Below are 19,107 nucleotides of genomic sequence, written 5' to 3'. Positions count from 1 at the left end.
GGTAACTTTTTATTATTATATCTGCAAATCTATTAATAAGAAAGTCTTGAATGTGCACTCATGGCCAGTTTCATAAACTTAAGCGGAAATACAAAATAAAATAAAGGAGAATGATAGATGTGTTTAGAGTGGAAACATGTTGTGGCATCTAGATGTAGAGAGTTAATTGCACAACTTGATAATGGTTATTCCAAAGAATAGAATAGCAAAGAATAGAATATAATATTCCTTGTTGGAATATATATTCCTTAAAAATAAGGCTTTAGCATTATTTAGCTCCTGACCTATTCAAAATTATGTCATTCGGCCCCTAACCTATTAATTGGTTACATTTTTTTTTTTGGTTACAATGGAAAGAAAAACAAAACAAACAAAGGAAGGCCACGCTAGGTAGCAATTAACTGGGTGAGATTTGAGTCAAGGTGTGCACCCTAATCGGGAAGTTGAATGCATTAGACGCTAGCTGATCGGCGCAGCGATTCCGGTCCTTGAAAACATGCTTCAGGTGGGCCACTTCAAACTCCTCCATCAGACGCTGGATGCAACGAATTAGCGCCCGCAAGGGGTGATGGATGGGGCAAGCATTCAGAACAAAGTTCACTACTTCAGCGCAATCTGATTCAATCTCGATCTTACGGCACCCGTGAGCTTTGGCTATCCTCAGCCCTAAGATAAGCCCCCAAAGCTCGGCCTCGAACGACGACCCTCTGCCAACGTTGTGGACAAACCCAATCCCCCACCCGTCGTTGATGTCCCTAATCAGCCCACCTGAGGCAATTAAATTCGAGTCCCTCTTACAGGAACCGTCAGTGTTGAGCTTCGAAAAACCATCTGGAGGTTTAGACCAATATAACCATTTTTTCACTTTAGCGGGTATGCCTTTACTCTCGCTGATGTTGTCCTAACACCGCTCATTCTCATTGACACGATGCTGGATAATTCTTTCTCTCACGTTCGGCGGAACAAAATCCGTTTGAAAGAGAGCTTTATTCCGCCAATCCCACATAGCAGCCGAAGTGGTAAAAAACGTTAGTGCAGTCCCGGAGAACATGAACCAAACTTTCCGCGCTAGTCCTGCAGCGGGAGCACATGTCCGATTCCGTCAAGTGGCGCCGGTGACGCTCCATATTGGTAAGCAATCTGTCGTGAATGCACAGCCAAGCAAACACACGATTTCTGTTAAACGCTTTAACCTTCCACAGCTGAGCCCCGGTTATCATTCTCCAGTAAAAAGCTGAAAGTCGCTTTGCACGAGAAGTTGCCATTCGGAGCACTTCGCCATCTTAGCATATCCCCAATGTTTGTGTTCCGAGAAGAGATGATCACATGAAGTCTGAGGAGGATGCTCTCGTCAAAATATTGCTCGAGGATGTCCCATTTCCACCCCGAGTTTTCATCAATGAAGTCCGCGACCTTCCACTTCGAGATTCCTTCCTGCACTTGCTGAATAGCCCAGTCTCTGAGCTTAATATCGTCAAGCCAGATATCATCCCAAAAGGATATTCGAATCCCATTCCCAATGCTCCAGGAGAGACCGGCTAGAAAATCGTCAAAGGTGCCATATAGGCTGCGCAAAATGAAGGAAATATTCTTCCTAATTTTGGTTTGGCCACCAAAAATGGTATCCTGCTTATACTTAAGGAGTTTCATCAAGAAGATCATGTTGGAATCAACCGCTTTGCGAATGCCCAGCCCCCCAAGCTGCTTTGGGAGGCAGACCTGCTCCCATTTCACCAAGTGAATTTTTCTACTATTGCCATCATTACCCCATAGGAAACCACGGTTCAGCTTGTCTAAATTCTCCAGGATACCTGAGGGCAGAGAGTTCGTTTGCATCACATGGTTCGTTGCAACTAAGGAGATCGCCTGAACAAGCGTAGCGCGACCCCCGAGGGAGAGCGAGTTCACTTTCCAGTAGCTGAGCTTGGACTGGACTTTATTAACAGTATCACCAAAGGTAGACAAGTTAACCTTTTCATAAGGGTATCTGACAGCATCTACTGAGGCTCCGAGCTAAACTCTCAGAAACATTCTTGGAAACACAGATTCTCGACTTTTGAAGGTTGATTTTCTGGCCCGAGTGACCACAGAACTGATTTAAAATGTCTATGAAATTGTTAACTTGTTGGACGTCTGCTTCAAGGAACACAAAGAGATCATCGGCAAAGAAAAGGTCGCTAATTACAGGCGCCCCTTTTGAAAGTTTGATTGGCTTAATACGGTTCTCCTCAATAGCGTCCCGAATCAAATGGTCCAATCTCTCCATACAGAGAACAAAAAAATATGGGGAAATTGGGTCGCCCTGTCGAACTCCTCTAGAGGGCTTGAAGCAATTGGTGACTTCTCCATTGATAAGCACTTGCATGGAACTAGAGGTGAGGCAGTTATTTATGACCCTCTTCCAGTTACTCGGTATCCCAGCTTTGATAAGGGTATCATCCACAAAATCCCAGTTCAAACGGTCGTAGGCTTTCTCCATGTCAAGCTTAATGGCCACAATGCCCCTCTTCCCCTTTCTAATGCGCATAGAATGGATGATTTCCTGAGCCACAACAATGTTGTCAATGAGCTGCCTCCCCGGGACGAAGCTCGCCTGAGTTGGGGAAATAATATTCGGGAAGAGCATTTGGAATCTGTTTGCAATTACCTTAGTCACTACCTTATACAGCACGTTACACAGGCTAATGGGTCTTTAGTGCATAAACGAAGTGGGATTGCTGATCTTAGGAATAAGCACAATGATGGTCTGGTTAATAGCATCAACTTTCTCAATACCCGCAAACACATTGAGGACGAACTCACTAACTGAAGCATGAACCGTGGCCCAATGGCGCTGATAGAACACGGCGGGAACCTCGTCACTCCCTGGCGCTTTACTACATGCCATGTCAAACAGAGCATCCCTCACATCATCCACAGAAACATCTTTGAAGATCAATCTTGCCCTGGCATTGTCGGCGAAAGGAAAGGAGATGGTCGACTCCAAGGAGGACGGTTGCTGAGCCGTATCCCTACAATACAGCTCCGAGTAAAACTGAATCGCAGTGTCCCGGATGTCGTGCAAGTCATACACCCACTCCCCGGTTCCGTTCTGAATGGCTTCAATTTTGTTCCTCTTTCTACGAATCACCGTAGATAAGTGGTAGTATTTGGTGTTCCGATCCCCTTGGGAAATCCATCGGTTCCTTGACATATCCCATTTGGTGAAATTTCACCCAATTTATATGAATTTTTAACAGAATCGCTATCTCATTGATAAGTTTTTTTCTCACATTATGTGGAAATAATTAATTAGATTAAAAAAACAAAAAAACAAATCCTAAACTAAAATCTATTAAGTTCAAGTGTCAAAATATCATAACTTATCAATGAGATAATAATTCGGTTAAGTTTGAATCCAAATTGGGTGAAATTTCACAAATTTGGGATAGATCAGGGGCCAAATGTGACCAAATAATAGGTCAGGGGCCAAATGACAAAATTTTGGATAGATCAGGGGCCAAATAGTGCTTTAAACCTAAAAACAACTATTCTTTTGTTTGGTTAGTCAAATAAGATAGAATGAAATTGATAATTTTTTTTATTCAAAACACAATATTGCCCTCAAATGTAATTTCTTATTTCTTTTAAGATTTTAATTATTACTATAAATTATTCAAATATTTAATATATATTATTTTTAAAAATATATATAAAAATGGAAAACATGAATGATGGGAAAAAACATTAAAAATGAAAAAAAATAAAAACATGAAAAACAAAAAATTGTAAAAACACGAAAAAAGGAAAAAAAGGTGGAAAACAATAAAATCACAACGTAAAAACATTAAAAACAAAAGAAAAAAAATGAAACAAAAGTAGAAAATGGTGAAAACACGAAAAACACAAACATATATGTGTCAACGCAAAAAACGTAGAGATGTGGAAAGCTGTGAAAATGCAAAAATAGAAAAAAATGTAGAAGAAACATATGAAAACAACATGTAAAAAATATGAAAAACACAAAAAAAAAGGTGGAAAAATGTGGAAAACACGAAAACGTAAAAAACACGAAAACCTGAAAAAATCTGACAAACAAGAAAACGTGAAAACACGCAAAAATAAAAAAAAACATAAAAACGTGAAAAATTGTTAAAAACATGAAAATGTGTAAATACGGAAAAAACACGAACGTTAAAAAAACAAAAACGTGAAAATACAAAAAGTGGAAAAATGTCAAAATCACGAAAGTAAAAAAAATGTTAACATCAGTAAAACATAAAAAGAGTGGGAAAACACGAAAATGTGAAAAACGTTAAAACCACAAAAATGTGAAAAACATTTTTAATGTTAAAAACACGAAAATTTGAAAAAATGCATTTATGACGTTTTTTCATACTTTTGTGTTTTTGGCATTTTTTTACGTTTTTTTTGTGTTTTTCAAGTTTTCTTGTTTTCATGTTTCTTCACATTTTCATATTTTTCGTGTTTTGTCATGTTTTCGTGTTATTCACGTAATTGTGTTTTTTCGCGTTTTCACGTTTTTATTTTTCGGGTTTGTCCTCGTTTTCACATTTTCACATTTTCGTGCTTTTTGTGTTTTTGTATTTTTCATATTTTATTATTTTTTCGTGTTATTCACGTTCTTTTCATGGTTTTCGTATTTTCACGTGTTCGTGTTTTTTGCGTTTTCTCACGTTTTCGTATTTTGTTTGCGTTTTTCACATTTTGTCATATTTTTGTGTTTTAGCATATTTCGTGTTTTTCACATTTTTTGTATTATTTTTCACGTTTTTGTATTTTTCGTGTTTTGTCATTTTTGCGTGTTATTCCTGTTTTGTGTTTTTTTCGTGTGTTTGCATTTTTTGCGTTTTCACACTTTTCGTATTTGTTCACGTTTTTAATGTTTTCGCGTTTTTTTTTCATATTTTCGTGTGTTATAACGTTTTCACGTTTTTTGTATTTCATAATTTTACATTTTTTTAAATGTTTTTCCATTTTTCACGTTTTTTAACATATAAATTATAGATTTTTCAAAATTAAAAGATTTAAGAAATTGGCTAGAGAGAAGATTAGGGATTTAGTGGAGGGTAGATTTGTAAATTACAAAAATACATCATTAGGAATAGATATTTCTCGGATAAATAGAAAAATAGTTATTCCACAAAAATAAGGAATAAAGATTTTATTGAATAGCTATTCCACAAAAAAAAAAAAATTTAACCAAAGGTGGGAATAGCTATTCCTATTCTATTCCCTTTCTATTCCGTGAACCAAACGAGCCTTAATATGTTGATATCTTATTCAATTTAGGGAGTGTTTGGTTACTTAATTTTCTCCTCCTGATTGTCTTTTTATAAAAGGGAGAACTGTAAGTATTTGATTAGACACATATTGTTTGCCTTTTATATCTAAAAAGTAGTTTTTTTTTTATAAAGGTATGGGATATTTGTTTTTTTGGAAAAATCAATTTTTTTCCAACAGTAAACAACAAACAGTAGGTAAACCAAACGAGACTTTAAATAGACACAGTGAAAACCATAAAATGGATGATGAATTTAATTGTGGGATGTATTTCCTCAAATTAGCATATTTTCCAAGATCTTTGACTTTGCTATCATTGTTAAGGGTTGGTAAATTTCATTCTATGCCAAGCCATCTTAGCTCAGCTGGTAGAGCGCATGGTTTTTAACCATGTGGTCGTGGGTTTGATTCCCATAGACGGCGTTATATGGTAATTTTTACTTTCCCCTTTTATATTATTTGTGGGTTCGATTCCCACAGACGGAGTTATATGGTAATTTTTACTTTTCCCCTTTTATATTATTTTGATTTTTCCGTATTTTAAAACCAACTTCATAAATACTACTACGTTTTTACTTTTTACTTTTCCTTTTTATATTATTTCCCCCCTTTTTTTCTTTTTGCAGAAAAAGCCAACTCCATAAATACTAAGGTGCTGTTTGATAAAACTGAAAATTAAGTGCTGAAAAAATAAGTACTGAATTTTAAGTGCTGAATATTATAAGTGCTGAACTTATTGAATGATTTAATTTTTAAAAATGTATGAGTTGATAATGTTTAACTTAAAATGATAAGTTAAATATTTTGACTTATCAAAATAAGTGATTTTTAACTTAATTAACTAATTTAAGTGGAGAAAAAACAATGGTTATCAAACGCACTTAAATTAAATAAGTGCTTAACATTTTAATTTAAGCAATTAAGTGCTTTATCAAACAAGGCCTAAGTTTTTAATTTTCCATTTTTTTTATATTATTTTACTATAACGTACAAAAAATACTCCTAATATTGACCCCTAAAAATAATTTTAGATGTGACAAAATAATAAGTTAGAGAATAACTATCAGTTGAACCCTCCTCGTGTCTCGCTATTGACGAGCGGTTGTGTCTCGCTATTAGCGAGTGAACCCTAGATTTCCTTGCTTTTTCTGCTCTTTCCCATCGATTTCCCTCCCGCCTGCGGCGCTCTTCAGCCCTCTCTCTCCCTAATATCCAAAGAATCCACTAACTTGATTCCATGGATCTTAAAGCAACCTTCTAGAATCATGTTACGCTGGAAGAAGAAGGATCTCTGTGTCTTGAGGTGTCAGTCGATGATGTAGCGGTGCAACAAAGACCAAATGCCTGGAGTTTAGTCGGTCGTTTGCTTACTGATCGCAGTTTCCGCACTCCGATGATGAAACACACATTTGCCGAGTTGTGGCAGCTTTCCAAAGGTATGTTTATTGAGGAACTAGGGATAAATAGATTCCGTTTTGATTTTTATCATCCCCTAGAATGGGACCGTGTGATTCAAGGGGGCCCTTGGACCTATGAACAACACTTGCTGATTCTAAACTGTCTGGAAGGAGATGACTGTCCAAACAATATGCCGTTGGTTGCGACTGAGTTCTAGATTCAGGTGTTTGATTTACCTGTGGGCTTCATGTCTGCTCGTGTGGCTGAGAGCATTGGTAACTTTGTGGGACATTTTGTGGCTGCTGATGCTAATAATTTCAGCGGAACATGTAGGACCTATATGCGGATACGGGTACTAATGGATGTGTCGAAGCCACTGAAGAGAAAGATGAAGATTGGGAAGCAATGGGAGGGGTTTTCCTAGGTGCAGTTCAAATATGAACGCTTGCCTACCTTCTGTTACTATTGTGGCAAGATAGGACATGCAGACAAATTTTGTGTCGATCTTCTGGAGCTCTCTGAACCGAATAAAGCTATTAAAGCTTATGGACCATGGATGAAGGTTCAGAACCGCCGCTCTACATTGCATCCGCCATCTAAATTCTTGTTAGCTGTGCGGATAGCAGCACAAATCAGAGTACTGAAACTCAGACAGCGGATGTAGCAATGGATAGCGAGCAGATGGATTCTGAAGGGGTTGTGATAACTGAGGCTAAAAGGAGACGCCAGGAGGGCGTTCCAAAGGGTACCAATGTGTCAGACAATAATCAAGCAGGCTCTGGGGATCAGACCTGTAAGTATCAATGAGCGTTTTAAGTTGGAACTGCCGGGGAATGGGCAATACTTGGACAGTTCATATGTTAGTGGATTTTGTGTCCAATTTTCGCCCTGATTTTATTTTTCTTATTGAGACAAAATGTAATCTTGGTAAGATTGAAGCAATAAAATGAAAGTTTAGCTATGCTAGTCTCTTTTATGTTGATCCTATAAACCGTGGTGGTGGCTTAGCACTTTTGTGGAAGGTCCCTGATTCTACTCATTTACTTGGCTTTTCCTCAAATTTTGTTGATATCAGAGTTACTGTGTCAGGTTTTCCGGAGTATCGATTAACTGGATATTATGGTTTCCTGGAAAGGAGCCGTCGTAATGAGTCTTGGCAGTTGTTAAAATCTCTTGCTAATTAGTATCAGTTACCTTGGGTTATAGTTGGAGACTTTAATGATATGTTATTGCAATCGGACAAGTAGGGGATCAAAGACATCTGTTATCTCTACTGAGGGGGTTTCGTGAAACCATTGACGTTTGTGGCTTGGTGGAAGTGAAAACTTTAGGTCATAGATTTACCTGGGAGAAAAGCCGGGGCACTGATAGATGTGTCAAATAGAAACTCGACTGGGGTTTCACAACTGCTGCTTGGCTTGCGAGATTTCCCGAGGCTATGCTCCAACATGAAGATGCGGCTAGCTCGGATCATGCCGCCCTTTTCCTCTCGGTTGCGGATGCCAGCAGTACGCGGAACAGCCGCTTCTATTTTGAGTCATCATAGCGATGGGAGGAGGGGTTCAAGGAGACCGTTATCTCGGCTTGGAGAGCGACTAAACCGACTGAATTGTTAACTCGGTTACAAGCTTGTAGTGAATCGTTGCTGAGCTCAGGGGATAACCTGCGCAAGCAATTCAGCAGGAAAATTAGGGCGTGTAGGGCTTAAATTCATAAATGGAAGAAGGCGAACAACAGTCAAGCATATGTAGAGTTTTTGTCAGCTAGGCGAAAACTTGAGGATTTGCTTCGGCAACAGGAGATTTACTAGAAGCAAAGGTCATGACAATTATGGTTGCAGGTTGCGGACTTGAACTCCAAATACTTCCATGCGGTGGCATCGAGTAGACGAAAGAAAAATAATATATAGAAGCTTAAGGATGGTACGAGTATCTGGCATGACTAGGATACTGGCCTGGACATGTTGTTGTTCAATTATTACACTGAGATTTTTACAGCTGGTGTCACTGAGGATGAGAGCATACTGGACTGTGTCTCCCCAAAAATAATGCCAGACATGAATGAAGACTTGTTACTTCCTTTCTGTGCTGAGGAGGTGAAGACGACTGTGTTTAGTATGCATCCTGACAACAGCCCTGGCCCGGATGGCTTCAATCCGTGCTTCTATCAGTGTTATTGGGATGTTGTCGGTTATGAGGTAACTTATCCTTGTCTTAATTGGCTAAATTCGGGTAATTTCCCACCAGAAATTCATGACACCACCTTAGTCTTGATCCCAAAGAAGTCAAAACCTGTTCAAGCAGCTGATTTAAGACCCATAGCTTTGTGTAATATGATCTACAAAGTTATGGCTAAGATGATAACTAATAGACTCAAAACAGTCCTTCACTGTGTTATTTCCCCGAATCAGAGTGCATTTGTGCCAGGCAGGCTTATCACTAACAACGTAATTCTTGCTTTTGAAGTCAATCATTGGCTTCATAGAAAAACCCAAAGGGATATTGGTTATACGTCACTAAAGCTGGACATGTCCAAGGCTTATGATAGAGTGGAGTGGCTATTTCTTGCTGGTATTATGAGAAAGCTGGGGTTTGCTGAGAAATGGATAGCTCTGGTTATGCAATGTGTCACAAAAGCTAGATACCATATTGTGCATGGGAACCACAAGATTGGGCCTATTATGCCACAAAGGGGTCTACGACAGGGAGACCCTATTTACCCTTACCTGTTTTTACTCTGTGCTGAAGGACTCTCTGCTTATCTGTCTTCTCTGGAATCAAGGGGCATTATACATGGGTGTCGAGTTGCTCGACAAGATCCGCTGATATCTCACATGTTTTTTTACTGATGATAGCTATCTATTTTTCAGGGCCACTGCTGATGAGTGTGAAGCAATTAAAGAGGGGCTACAAAATTATGAAAAAGCTTCAGGGCAACAGATAAACTTTAATAAGTCCTCCATCTCCTTTAGTAAGAATTGCTCAGCAGAAAGAAGGGAGACTCTGTCAGCCATCCTTGGTGTCTCTATGATTTCGGTTCCGGATAAGTATCTTGGCCTCCCGTCTCTTATTGGGCGCAACAAGTCCCAGGTTTTTTCTTACCTCGAAGAGGTCTTCTCTAAGAGGCTACATAGCTGGAAAGCACGCTTCCTCTCTAGAGCTAGGAAAGATGTATTGCTAAAATCTGTGCTTCAAGCTCTACCGACTTATGTAATGGGTATCTTTTTACTCCCTCGGCTCCTATTTTCTGATTTGGAGAAAATAATGAATTCATTTTGGTGGGGAACGAGCAATCAAGGCCGTAGGGGGCTGCACTAGCAATCATGGGATAGGTTGTGCACTCCGAAGAAATTCGGCGGTATGGGTTTCATGAAGCTGCACCAATTCAACTTAGCATTGCTTGCAAAGCAAGGCTGGAACCTTCTCTAATGCCCTGACTCACTGGTAGCACGGGTATATAAGGCTCTGTATTTCCCAAAATGTGACATGTTTAAAGCAAAGATCAGCAATAACCCGAGTTATGTGTGGCAAAGTATCCTAGCGGCAAGGCCGCTACTCCTATCAGGGTCACGCAGATTAATTGGTTCAGGAGAACAAACGAGGATCTGGAACTCTCCCTTGCTCCCGGACCCAAACCCGTACGTTACAACGACCTATGCTGCCGAGCTGAGTACCACCAATGTATCAAGTCTTAGAAGTGCTGATACAGGGAAATGGGATGAGGATATCCTAAGCGACATCTTCTCTGGTAGGGATGTTTGTTTGATTATGCAGGTTCTGATTCCGTTGGTAAGGGCTAAGGATGTGTGGCACTGGAGTTTGGAAAAATTCGGTTCATACAACGTAAAGAGTGGTTATTCCCACCTCTATGCCTATCCGATAATGAATAAGGTGACATCCAGGTGGTGGGACTGTAATGGTCTATGGAATTTGGCTATCCCCCCTAAAGTCAAAAACCTGCTATGGAGGGTGTTATCCGAGTGTCTACCAACATTGGTTGCGTTGCGGGGTAGAGGTGTGAAGATTGATATGAATTGTCCTCATTGTCCTGACAAGGTTGAAGACGCCTACCACGTACTAGTCGGGTGCGTCAAAGCGAAGGAAGTTTGGCACCACTCGTCAGTTGGGGATTGCAGCAGCCTTGCCTCTGATTTCTGCAATTTCTAGGCTTCAATACAGGAATCTACTGATATCCGTTATGTTGAATCTGCAGCAATGGCGTGTTGGGCAATTTGGATGAGTCGAAATGAATGGGTTTGGAACCGCAAGGAGATGCCTGCTGCGAACCGAGTAAGTGAAGCTACCGCGTTCCTATCTAGCTAGAAACAAGCCCAAATAATGCTCCCTCAGCCTTCGATGTCTGTTGTTCCGATGCTTCACACGAGGTGGCAGCCGCCTACTCCAAACTTTGTAAAAATAAACTTCGATGCGGCTACGTCCTTGGCTCAGTAGCGCATTGGGTACGGGATGGTCGCCAGGGACGATACGGGGAGCTTTGTCGCTGGCAGCTGCGGACTCATGCACGGGACAGTAGACGGTTTGATCGCTGAAGCTTTAGCGTTTTGTGAGGTGCTAAGCTGGATCAAGAGCCAGAACTGGTCTAATATGGTTGTCGAATCAGATTGCCTTACGCTAGTGAGAGCTGCCAATGAGGAGTCGTCTGCTGTTTCTATGTTGGGAAATATTATTTGTGGCTGTAAATCTCTGTTGGGAGAGATAATGCAATGTAGTGTAGTTTATGTGAGACATTCAGCGAATCAGCCCGCCCATGTTCTGGCACGAGCGACTGTTTCTAGGTCTGAATGCGGGGTGTGGTGGTCTGTGCCACCCCCGTTCATAAGTGATTCCCTTCTTTCTAATCTTTAATAATATTCTTTCATTCTTTCAAAAAAAAAGTTAGAGAATAAACAACACTAATACACAAACAAAAACCGTTTTGCTCTCTCTAAAAAAAAATGAAACTGCTCATTCTTCTCCTCAATTTTCATCAATTCATCTTCCTGTTGATTGGATTTTCTTCTTTTTCAGGTTGCAGTCTTCTATCTGAGGAGGAACAAGGAAGACTATCTTCCTTTTTCCTCCTTACACCATTCCGTTGTTTTATTTTTCTCCTTCTTTGTTCAATAAATTGTAGTTGGATTGCATATATTTCACCGAATCTCTTATTTCGCTTGAATTGCATTTGTTGTTTATTATCTTTTCATTTGTAACATTTTCTGATTTAGCAAGAGTAGAAATAATAGATCTTATTCATAGATCATTACATCTACGTGGTTGCAAAAGAAATGACCCAGATCGAAGATTCAAAAGGGTTTAAATGTTGAAGATTGGATTACAGATGCTTCTCTGCAAATTTGGAGTTCCAAGAAGTATATGTTTCATCTGTTGTTTGTTTTATTTGTACCTTTAATGGTTTATTTTGCTCTTTGTAGTCATTTTCTTACCCTTGTGGATTATGTACTAGACATAGCTTGTACTTATGTAAGGTTTTATTCCTTACTTTTCTTATTGTACTTGATGTTCTTATCTATGAAATGATGTACGCATTTTCATCAAAAATAAAAATAAAAATTAGATAAGTTAGTTTAATTTCATATATTGTTATAAAATACATATATTTATTTCTTATTATGTACAAATTGCATATCAGTTTGTTAAAAAGATTTCATATTCTTTTTACATTTATTTATATATTACTAATAGGTGATAAAATAACGCACATATAAAATGTAGATAATGTTGGGGTTTAGTGTCCTATAGACAATTGTTCTAGGATATAAACTTAATGTAAATGAAGTGTTCTTTACATCATTTGTTTTAAATAGATATGGTTTCATAAACTATATAAAGGCACCCTCTTTTAAGAACTAAATAAGTCTAATAAAAGGAAATCCCTAAGTTTGTTTAAAGTGATTATAAAGTGTTCATACAAGCATGAAGTGAGACGAAACTTTATAATAAATTAAAAAACTTAAAACCACCCCAAATCAAGTAATATGTTTAGAAATAGGATTGACATATCAGTGTTGAGACTTGCATGTAATAATGTCTTCTGTCGAAACAGAGAGTTGATCTCACAAGCTTCAGATATGCAGATATCTGGACAGTTACATGGATCCAATGAAAGGGAGTTTATTAGGATTGGGGACCCGACTTGAGATAACAGGATGGGTAGATTTATCCTTGTCACCTGTTCATCTCATTGGTATTAATAGGTATAAGTAATCCTCAGACTCAAAGGAATGTTAATTAGTGATTCTGGATTATGGAATATGATGCTTTGATCCTATTGTAACACGATCCATAACAGAGATGACTCTGGGGTGTGAACGGTAGACGTTGGGTATCACAGGAAGTAATTGCAGGATAGTTATACATTAGATTGAGCATTTGTCCCTCCCGATAAATGGGAGATACGTCCAAGGATCGCTTGTGGAAGACTTGACTCTAAATCCTTGCAAGGTGATAGCTTAAGACTTGAAATGTAGATTTCACTTAGCCTATCTAATTGGAGTTAACTCGGCCTGTACAAGTAAAACGAACATCTCGCTATATGTGAATTAACATTATCCATAGTCATAAGATTCAGTTCAAGGATGTAGTTGATAAAGGATCGAATTATACTGTAACTAATACGGAAAGGTCAACGATGGAATCAACCTGTCTTCTTATAGCTCTAGGGGAATGTTTCGGATTTGCTAATCACATTTCGCGTACTCATTCCGTTATGCAAAGATTAAATGTAATTCTGAGAAAATTAATTTAATGGTTGCATACGGCTAGAAGCAATAAGAACCTAATGGGTCACACATAAGACTTGGAGCCCAAAAGAGAAAAAGATGTTAATTAATTGATGGAAGCCCAACTGAGTCCACTAAGGCCCAGTACTTAAGGGGGGCGATTTTTATGTATGTAAAATACATAAAGAAATTAATTTGATTTTAAGCAATCCTATTTAGATTATGATTGTGAATTAAATTAATTAAAGGATAAATAAGTTAGGAGGTTTAATGAGATTAAATTGCTCCTATTATTATCCTAAAAGGTTATTATTATTATCTTTATATTTAGATATAATTATAGATAATAAATAAGAATTATATTCTGAATTAAATTCTTATTCAGTAACCTAATTCTATCTAACTAGGGTTTAGATACAAGAGAGTATATATAACCCCTTATATGTAAATTTCGGCGAAGACATTGTCTACCGAAGAGAGAAAATTTCGACCCCCTGTTGAGGACGAGATCATTCACCGCTTCCTTCCGTTTCAATTGATTATTAATCTCTTTCTCTATTCCTTGATCTTGTGTTGATTAATTAGAGACAATCTATTCTTGATTGCTTTCATACGGTTGAATTCTAACTTGGTTTTGGATTGTGTTTTTGTCTTGTGCTCGGGAACTCGAAGTAAGAGTTGTGGGCACTTCGATAGCAACGGTAGACAGAACATCAAAAGGTATTTCCTTCTATCCCTCTTTATATGAAATAACGATTAACGGATCTTGGGTTAATGGAAAAATGTTAAAATTTTTATATTTCCGCTGCCAAACGTTTGCCTATTTTCTTTCAGATAATATGATTACTGACCGGAAAAACAGTTTGATGTATTATTTCTAAAAAAAACCAACATGTCAACTTCGTAACTACTTCATAAATTGAACCAACCTCATAAATACTAATTTTTACTTTTTCCTTTTTATATTATTTTGTGATAAGGTGCAAAAAGACTAATAACGTTGATAATCAGGAGTAATTTTACTTCAAACATCTTAAATTGTCCAATTTTTAACCTTAACGTTGACAATTAAAAGTAATTTTATCCTTAACATTGATAAGTTGAGTCAATTTCAAACATCATTATAAAATACATATGTTTTATTTCTTACTTTGCACAAGTTGCATGTCAGTATTTAAAAAGATTTAACATTTATTATGATTTAATAATAGAATTAAAAATTAATATTTTCAAATTCAACGAAATATTTGAATTTTATTTGTACAGCTCGTATAAAATACAGTATAATTTTTTTAACATTCACGTCTATTCATGTGTTTATATTCTGTTACCAATGTATGATAAAATGATGTACATATAAAATGTAGATGTCAAGATTCATGATCGAGAATACGGTTTGAGGTAAATTTGCTCTTTAATTAAATCAATTTGTCAATGTTAAAAGTAAATTTACTCTTTAATGAGAACGTTTTATAACTTATCCCTATTTTTTTTTGCTTTGAAATTGTAATTAGATCATATTACAATTTAATGCAAAAAGAAGAAAAAGGATGCAAGTTTGAAACTTCTACAACAATCGATCCAAAAATTGTAACTAAAAAAATATTCTAGGTAATAAAGTTTTAATTTTGGAAGACATAATTTTGGTCGTACCTTCACAATATCCCCTTACCTAAATAGTTAGTGTTGGGATAAGCATATATTCACAACATATATACTTATCCGAATAAGTAAATGAGTTTACGGGTTACCTCTTGTAGCGTAGATCCCGTTCTTGATTTGCAGCGGAAGGATTTCGGATCAATCACCCGATCTAGTATCACCGGTCAAGCCTTCAACCACGCCAATAGAATTGGGAGAGGAAGACAATTGGTTCATGAACTAAAGCGACGACGAATCCCAAAGAGAGAGAGGGGGCGGCGGCCAAAAGGAGGAAGTAGGAGAGAAAAATACTCTTTTCTGCGTTTTTGAGATACTGTAACTCTAAAACCTAATTCCTTATTCTCTTAGAATTATTGTTGGTTAGGGTTTCTATTTATACTGAATAAATAGATAACCTAACCCTAATTCTAATTGGGTTTGGGCCCGTTCCATTTCGGGCGGGCCTAATTGGATCCATATCCAATTAATTCCAACATCTCCCACTCGCACGCAATGGAACTTATTCCAAACTTTCTCAATCTCGGTCTCTATCATACTCTTACAAATAGTTTGTGCGACCGGTATACTATCGAGAGCTCTAGTGCTATATACTCGTTAGAACATATAGCTGCTCGATTTTCATGTAACAAACTTGGAACTATGTACTCGTTAGAGATATATAGATCTTAGATTTGAACATGGATCGTCGGTGGTGTATGCTTTTATCCTAGACTCCATATCATATCCACTGTAGTCTTCGGATCTCTACAGTACATCTATTTTTCACAAATATGCACATATGCATAAGTGTCCGGACGGTGAAGAATAGAAACACTTAGATATGATTCAAATGGATGTCTTTCCCTCTTAACATTATTTTGTCCATTATAATTTGATTCGCTTATCCAGTCAGGATCTCTTTGGTTGGTATTATCTCATCAACCTCGAGGTATTCCTTTCCAAGGTAGCTACATCAGACTAAACTTCTTAAAATAAGTCTAGGGTCTATAAGGATAAACAATAGTCAAGAAGCGCATCTTCATGACGTGAGTCTCACATTAGGAAAAGGCGAGGTCAATCTACTTTTCCATCTCATGGTCGCTAAAGCACACATGGTATGGGTCATGTGTTATGGTGTTCAATTCTTTTCTGAAGAAGAGCATGTTATTAACACCATACAGAAGCATAGGTTTAGATATGCCTGAACATCTAACTTTAGTTCATGACTTATGATGATCACTTCTGGCTATGACAGAAGGCTATAAGTTATCGCAAACTTGCCCTTTTAGATTACTTGTTAATCTTTTTCATGTATTTGTAACACATGTTATCTTGCATCGTAATGGAAACACTTTTCCATGTCTATAGCAAGACGGCTTCTATCATTGAACAAGCTCTCGAAATTGCTCAAAGACAGCCTCATCCTTCATTTATCATCACATTGACGAAATGGGGGAAACTACTCATGTGAGTGAGCTACATTCTGTCTAAACATGCATTTTGAGTTCATAACAGCAAATATTTACAATTAAATACTCGCACTCGTGTATTGATGAAAATTCATAAAACCTTTATTAATAATTCATGTCTTACAAATAAAACAATGAAGAATGAGAAGTATACTTAGATCCTAAACAATCCTTGTTCATTAACTTGCCTTGTTGCCTCAGTATAACCGGTTGGAAGAGGAGTCAGTGGAATCACATTGTCAGTGACTGGAAATGTGGTTCCAATCTGCACTTGAGTTTCTGGTAGAGTTGATTGATCGGCAGATGTGTTGATTTGAGAAGAGGTAATTCTAATGCTGTCTGTGCTGACTGGGGCAGGAATGTTTTGAGTCAGCACAATGCTTGGATTGACAGCATTTATAGGAATTGACTCAACTTGACTTGTTGAGTTTGCAGAAGCATTTAAGTCGGCGTGTTCCTTTGGTGAAGAAACAGAGGCTTGCTTTTCAAGGGAAGCCGATGGAGTAGAAGTTGGTTGTTTTCTGAAAAATTTCAGCTTGAGTTTAGAAGGGTCTTGGGTCGGTTTCTGGATAACAAAGTCAGGGACAGTTGGAGGAGGAGTGTCAATGATAGACTTCTGACTTGCCTTGATTAATCTTCTTCTTGGAGGAGGAGTGTCAGCTTGTATAGATTCTCCTGAGTGAGAGGGAGAAGTTTCCTCTTGATCATCATTAAGCTGGTCAGCTGGTTCTTGTCCTTGATCAACATTGTGTTGGCCAGGTTCTTGTTCAGCAGCCAACCCAGTATTGGTTGCCTCAGCATCAACCTCACTAGCTGTTTCCTCAGTGTCCTCAGCGTCATCCTGACCGCCTTCTACTTCTTGTTCTTCATCTTCTTCACTATCACCATCTAACTCTTCCTCAACTTGTGCAATGAACTGATCGTCCAGATGCACCTCATCTTCTTGATGCTCAGCTATAGTTCCTAGACACTGTGTGTAGTGAGAATCACCAGGAACAATTACGTCAGTAGGAATAGCATCAATGGGAGTCAGTGTAGAAGACTTCTGCTTCTTTTGAGGTTGCTCATCAGCATTTGTTCTTTCCTCAATTTCAGGCTCTTCTTGCCTGCTCCTTTTCTCAGCTGACTTAGGTCTTTCCTGACCTGGTTCAGCAGCTGACTTTGACTTCTTGGTCTGAGGCTCAGCCTTCTTAGAAGAGGTCACAACAGCTTTCCTCTTGCGGGCAGCTGGAACCTTTATCCTTTGGCTTTGCTTTGGAGCTGTTTCCTCAGCTTGTTGTTCAGCAGCATCTTTTCCTTTCTTTAGTGGTTGATTGAACTTCAAAGCCCTCAGCGAAGCAGCTGTTATTTCAGATCCTCTAGCTTTAACTTCATCAGTTAGGTCTATTTGATGATCAATGAGGATCCTGGTGATGAGCGATCCCAGCCTGAGAGTTCTAGTGCTCCTTATGAACCCAGCAATCAAGAATACTGGCATGTTGATAGGCATATATGTCAGCATATGCCATATAAAGCATTGCTCGAAATTTGTCGCTGAGCTGGTGCAGTTTATCTTTGGGTAAATAAAGTAGGTCAGCAGGTAATGGGCCATCTTTTGGTGCTGACCCATGGATGAACTTGAGACTTCTCCAGAATGACCAGGGGGCTTGCAAAAGTTGACTTCGTAGTTAGTGTCATCCTGATCTCCAGTTCTTCTCAGTTTTGCTCCCTCATTTTTCAACTTTAGCAAATTCGCCAAATAGGTGGGATTGATGAAAATCGTTTTCCCCTTTACCACTGTTGTTAAGTAGTCCTGGTTATCGTCAGCGACTAAGAGATTGTGGTAGAACTCCCTTACTAGGTCAGGATAGGTGTGATCCCTAATGGAGAACAGCTCGGTCCATCCATTTTGCGATATCCATTCGCAGAAGGGTTGTTCAGATGTCACGAAGGCCTCAGAAACCCATCGTGAGAAGTCTACTTTCCATTCGCTAATGTTATCAAATACCTTGGTATAGGTTCTGATTTTGGTCGGTTTTCCTTTGGAGGAGGTAGCTTGCCCAGTTTTGCCTTTGCTCGGCGTAGTGACCTTGGTGGTTTCAGGCACAGAAGTTTGCCTGGAGGGTTCATTGGAGCTGGTCTTAGGGTGACCGGCACCAGAGATGTTGACGAAAACTCTAGTCATTATTTCAGAAAGAGGATTGGGAAGCTTTGAGAGTCTTTGAGAGAGAGAGAGAATGCTTTGCCAAAGAATTCGGTAAGTGTAAAGAAAATAAAGAATGGGGATTTACCCATTATTTATAGCGATGAAGTGTGGATCTTATCTAATCCATGTGTCAGTTTTGCCTTGGGATTGTCAATCGACAAAGATCCTGGCTTTTATGACACATTCAGCGCATACGTCATCCTAGGTGGCTATTCGCGTGCTTTTGCATTTAATGCAACAGATCTAACACTCAGCGTTTAGAATACTAAGCATTTTATATTCTGAGTGGTCAGTAGTATATGAAAGGATGATTTCTCAGTTTGAAATTACTACTCGGTGTGCATATTTACTCAGTATTGATATGTTAAGTACTCAGCATAACAATCACTCAG

At 38.4% G+C, this 19,107-nt stretch overlaps 1 non-coding gene across 1 annotated transcript; it reads left to right on the top strand.

Annotated features, from left to right (window-relative positions):
• Positions 1-5,633: 5,633 nt before the first annotated feature.
• TRNAK-UUU (transfer RNA lysine (anticodon UUU)) lies at positions 5,634-5,706 on the top strand. Its single transcript has one exon. It is a non-coding gene; the product is annotated as a tRNA-Lys (tRNA).
• Positions 5,707-19,107: the final 13,401 nt, after the last annotated feature.

This window comes from Euphorbia lathyris, chromosome 4, assembly GCF_963576675.1.
Source record: "Euphorbia lathyris chromosome 4, ddEupLath1.1, whole genome shotgun sequence".
In the NCBI taxonomy this organism is placed as follows: domain Eukaryota; kingdom Viridiplantae; phylum Streptophyta; class Magnoliopsida; order Malpighiales; family Euphorbiaceae; genus Euphorbia; species Euphorbia lathyris.
Note: the sequence above shows the minus strand (reverse complement) of the source record. Positions and strands in the feature narration are given on the sequence as shown.